Below are 5,845 nucleotides of genomic sequence, written 5' to 3'. Positions count from 1 at the left end.
CATACCATATGACATCATGCTCAGTATATAAAGCTGGGGGAGGAAGAAGGAAGGGGGGGACATTCGGAGTAATGGCGTTTGTCTTCCCGAGCAACCGCTACGCGTGATAGAGCCCTGCTTCCCTGCAGATAGCTGAACACCTGCCTGCCGACGGGAAGTGGTGAATGAATTCCTTCTTTTGCTTTGCTTCTCCGCGCGGTGTTTTTTGCTCTACCTATTAAACTGTTTTTATCTCAGCCCACGAGTTTTCTCACTTTTACTCTTCTGATCCTCTCCCCCACCCCACCTGGGGGGAGTGAGTGAGTGGCTGTGTGGTGCTTAGTTGCCAGCTGGGCTTAAACCATGACAAAAGGGACGTAGACTAAGAACTGGCTGAATGGCCGAACCCAGAGGGCTGTGGTCATGGGCACAAAGCCCATCTAGAGGCCAGTCATTAGCGGTGTGCCCCAGGAATCAACACTGGGTCAAACAGTGTTGAACTGCTTCATTATGTGACCAAGGTGATTGGACTGAGTGCACCCTCCAGAAGTTTGAAGATTACACAAAAAAAGGAGGAGTTGTGGATACCCCAGATGATAGCGTCACTGCCATTCAGAGGGACCGGGACAGGCTGGTGAACTGGGCCAAGAGGAACCTCGCAGAGTTCCACAAAGAGAAATGCAAAGTCCTTCCCCTGGGAAGGAATAATGCCAGCCACCAGTACATGTTGGTGTCTGACTGACTGGAAAGCAGCTTTGTGAGGAAGGACCTTGTGGTCCAGGTGGACAACAAGCTGAACATGGGCCAGCAGTGCACGCTTGTGGCAAAGGCGGCCATCACCTTCCTGTGCTGCATTAGGAAGAGTGTTGCTGGGGGTGGAGAGAGGTTAACCTTCCCCTCCATTTGTCACTGGTGAAGCCACTTCTGGAGTGCTGTGTCCAGTGCAGGGCTCCCCACTATGAGAAAGACAGAGATTTGCTGGAGCTATTTGCTGGTTTCCAACCAGACGTTGCACTGCAGATCACCACCCGCTGGGTCCTGTTATTCAGCCCGTTTTCAATCCACCTCCCTGTCTGCTTATCCAGCGCATACATCAACAGCTTCTTTACTAGGATCTTAGGGCAGACGGTGTTGAAAGCCTTCCTGAAGTCCAGGTAGACAGTAGCCACTGCTCTCCCCTCATCTACCAGGTCAGTCACTTCATCACAGAAGGTAATCAGGTTGGTCAAGCATGACTTCCCCTTGGTGAATCCGTGATGATGCTTCCTGATGACTTTCCTGTCCTTCATGTGCCTAGAAAGGGTTTCCAGGATTAGTTGTTTCATCAGCTTCCTAGGATCGAGGTGAGGCTGACTGGGCTGTAGTTCCCTGGGTCCTCCTTCCTGCCCTCCTTGAAGACGAGGGTGACACTTTCTTTCCTTCCATCTTCAGGAATTTCTCCCAGTTGCTTTGATTGATAAAAGATTATTGAGAGTGGCCTCACTATAACGTCTGCCAGCTCTGTGTGTATGTCGTTTGCCTAACCATTCCCTGACCTGATCCAATTCCAATGGAAGCAACGGACTCACACTGTCCCTAATCTAACTTTTGTCTCCTATGTACTTATAGAAACCCCTCTTGTTTTCATTGACATCAATGGGCAGATTTAATTCCATTTGGTCTTTAGCTTTCCTAACTCCATTGCTGGATGCTTGGACAATGTTTCTGTATTTCTCCCAGGTTACCCATCCTTGCTCACCCCTTCTGTATGCTTTCTTTTTGTGTCTGAGTCAGATGAGAGCTGAGGGGTCAGCATGAGAGGGCAGAAGACTGTGGGCCAGGTCCAGGGTAGACGGAGAGTCTAAGACCAGCTCCTGGAGGGAGCCATATTTTCTGGGTCTCTGTGTAAGTATACATTTTCCACTAGCACACTCTAGCATACCAACCCTAATTTACTCTTTCTCCACTGGCCCTGTATTGCTTGCTTTATACCCTCCTCTGGTGTTTCAGAGATGGTTGTCATGGTAATTCCTCCTTGGTTCAGAAATTAAACTAGTAACTTCTTTCATTGTCTGTAGTGCCATGCCATGACTCATTGTGGTTTCTTGTGAGACACCATCAGGGTAAGCCATCTGCATACAAACATTAACAACTGACCAAACAGAGCTTCAGTCCAGGAGAATGTGGATTCTGGGATTCAGCCAACAAACTTGATGTTTACAAGGAGAAGTGGCCAGTTCTACATCAGGGGAAGAATAACTCCTGTTATTTTATTACTTTTTCACTTTACAGAAGAAGCGATAGCAGAATTCGCCAATCCCTATTGATGCAGGGGGTCTCCTAATGAAGTCTGGATGGGCAGGAACAGCTCCCCTTGAGGTCAGGCACTGCATGGACAACCTTATTCCTCACCTCCCCAGCCCTGCCATTTCTCTCACTGGAGAGCAATCGAAAGGGCGTAGGTCCTCCATGCTGTATCTGCGCTCTTGCTCCTGAACCCCTCCTGCGTACTGCGGCTGCACTCTCAGCTCCAGAAAACATATAAGAGATGGGAGCTTGGACAAATAATTTTCTGCTGGTTTCTTTATTGTGTCTACCTACACAGGGAGCTTGGCTCCATATGTACATGAGGTCTGTTGATCAATAAATCCAGGCAGATAGGATGCCAAGAAGAACATTATCTAAAGGGAAATAATATTGTCAGAGGTATGAAAAAAAAAAAAAGACAAAAATAAAAAAGCCAAAATAAAAAGACAGATATGAAAAAAATATAGTCCTGGCTATTCCTGCGATACCCTAGAGGTCCTATGAAACTGATGGTCACAGTATTGATGATGAAGTAGCATGTTTTCGAAGAGTTTCCTCAGGGCTTCCTTGAGCTCCTGGTTCCTCATGCTGTAGATGAGAGGGTTCACTGCTGGAGGCACCACCGAGTACAGAAATGACACCACCAGATTTAGAAGTGGGGAGGAAACAGAGGGGGGCTTCAGGTAGGCAAACATGCCAGTGCTAAGAAACAGGGAGAAAACAGCCAGGTGAGGGAGGCAGGTGGAAAAGGCTTTGTGCCGTCCCTGCGCAGAGGGGATCCTCACCACGGCCCTGAAGATCTGCACGTAGGACAGCATGATGAAAACAAAAAGCCCAAAGAGTAAACAGCCACTAATCATGAGAAGCCCAACTTCCCTGAGGTAGGTGTCTGAGCAGGAAAGCTTGAGGATCTGCGGGATTTCACAGAAGAACTGGTCCAGGGCGTTGCCTTGGCAGAGGGGTAGTGAAAATGTATTGGCAGTGTGCAGTAGAGCATAGAGAAACCCACTGCCCCAGGCAGCTGCTGCCATGTGGACACAAGCTCTGCTGCCCAGGAGGGTCCCGTAGTGCAGGGGTTTGCAGATGGCAACGTAGCGGTCATAGGCCATGACAGTGAGGAGAGAATACTCTGCTGCGATCAAGAAGACAAACAGAAAGACCTGTGCAGCACATCCCCCATAGGAGATGGCCCTGGTGTCCCACAGGGAATTGGCCATGGACTTTGGGAGAGTGGTGGAGATGAAACCCAGGTCGAGGAGGGAGAGGTTGAGGAGGAAGAAGTACATGGGGGTGTGGAGGTGGTGGTCGCAGGCTATGGTGGTGATGATGAGGCCATTGCCCAGGAGGGCAGCCAGGTAGATGCCCAGGAAGAGCCAGAAGTGCAAGAGCTGCAGCTCTCGTGTGTCTGCCAATGCCAGGAGGAGGAACTCCATGATGGAGCTGCCATTGGACATTTGATCCCTCTGGTAACAGGAGCCTAAGGAATAATAAGCAGGTATAAGTTAGGACAGATTTCTCTGAGCAAAATCTATTTCATTTCTCAGAGACCACCCCCACATGGCCCCTGTGCTTCCAGGAAGACCTTCATGCAGCTCCCTGGCTGGAGCTCTGAGTTTTGCTGGCTTTGGGTGCAATGGGGAGCAGGGGCCTCTGCTGTGGAGGAGTCAGAACTGCTGTGGAGGAATCTGAACTGCTGTGCAGCAACAGCAAAATAGGAACCAGCAGTGATCTCTGATTAAATCTACTTGTGACATCAAAGAGCTTTTCAGCATTGTCCCTCCCAACTCACCCAACTACTGATCAGGGCTGGGGTGGGAGGCTTGTTTATATTGTTCCTATTTCCCCTCTTACATCTGAGGAGTGTTTTTTGAAGGTAGACATCCCTTGCATTTCTGCTAGTGCTCTATTTCTGCCAGTGCTATACTAAGAGTCCTGGGAGGCAAAGGGACAGACCCTTAGTGCACAGGGAGGAGAGCTGGTCTCTTCATCAGTCTTGCTCCCAGATGTCCTTGGCTCACGCTTCTTTGGTCTGGATGGTGATCACACTCAGATATTTGCCTGAAAGGAAAGTGTATACTGCTGAGAGCAGAGGAATCCACTTTGAAAGTGCAAATGACCTCCACACTCCCCTGCCCAGGGAAGAGCTGTGAGCTTCTGGATGCTCTGGAAATGAAGTATACTTAATGGAGGGTCAGCCTTGTCCCCACCCCAAGGACTGCATTGCCGAGAGCCCCATATGTTAGGAGGGGGCTTTGGCACCTTGCTTCCATGGAGAGAGACATCAGCAGTGGCAGCACTTGCAGGAGCAGTTGCTGAGTGGCTACTGAAACCCCCATCCCCAGAGCCTGAAAACAAGAACAGCAACAGCAGAGATGGGTGGAGAAACAAGGAGAAATGTCACAGTGCATCTGCCAAGGGAGGCAAGGGCAGGGAAGGACAGATGGGCACTCAGGAGAGTCTCCATCCTGGAGCTCTGGCTGCAGAGGAGGCAGCTTCTGCCCTGGCCCCCATGGTCTTGAGGACAGAGGCTCTACAGAGTGGGAGAGGACTCTAAGAGGGTTTGGTGTGGAAAAAACATGTTTAGTGAAAGGCTGCCAGGGAGGTGCCCAAATCCCCCCTCCCAGCCTTTGCTGTCAGCACTTTCACTTCACCCCCAGCCCCTGTCTTTGCTGCCTGGAGCTCTCCCTGCCAGGAGCTGTTCCTCTGTTCCCACCTCTTCTTGTGCTTTCTGTAGGCAAAGGAGTGGCTGAAGGGACTTCATCAGACTTTTTGAGAACCTATTGTTCACTCACTGTATTGCTGTAAGAGTCTTGGTCTTTTGTCTGAACGTTCCAGCTCCATCACCGTTTCACCACCACAGCAGGGAACTGAAAGCAGACACCCTGGAAAGCAGCTTTCCTTCCAGGCAGCTCCTGCCTTCAGGTGCTTCTTGAGAAGTGCCCTGGGAAATGTCCTGGGGGTGATGTGGAGCTGTGAGCAGCCCTGACACACGCAGCACCCTCTTGACAACAGAAGGACCCTGCCCTGCCAGAGGTCACCCATTCCAGCCACAGCTTCTCCCCACGGTGTCATGGGGAGCTCCCTGGGCAAGTTGAGAGCTGACCCTGGAAGGTGGCAGAGACCCTGCCCCAGCACACAGCCCTGGGACACAGGGACCCTGCTCTGAAGGACAGCCCTGGGCACCCCTGGATGCACACCCACCTTTACACCCCTGCAGCTGTCCTTGGGAGAAGGCAGCCAACATGCCCTGTCCATCTGATGGTGCAGCAGGGAAACCCTGCTCTGGAGCATGTCCTTCTCTTCTACACTAGAGAAATTGTGAGCATTGTACTTACAGACCTTGTAAGCTGTGGATGTGCCAGCTTTTGCAGACCTCTCCAGGATCCTCATGTGCATTGCCCTGCAGCCAGAGACTCACTGTGTAGATGGCTGTGATAATTGTCTCACTCCCCCCCGCCCCGCCCCATGAGCTCTCAGCATCCTCCCACCCCAGACTGTCTGGAACAACTCTCTCTTCCCTTACCTCCCCTGAGTGCCTGCAGGCAGTGCCCTCAGCCCTGCTGCGCTTCCCAGAGGAGCT

Source organism: Gavia stellata, chromosome 34 (genome assembly GCF_030936135.1).
Source record: "Gavia stellata isolate bGavSte3 chromosome 34, bGavSte3.hap2, whole genome shotgun sequence".
Classification (NCBI taxonomy): domain Eukaryota; kingdom Metazoa; phylum Chordata; class Aves; order Gaviiformes; family Gaviidae; genus Gavia; species Gavia stellata.
This window is presented reverse-complemented; position numbering follows the sequence as displayed.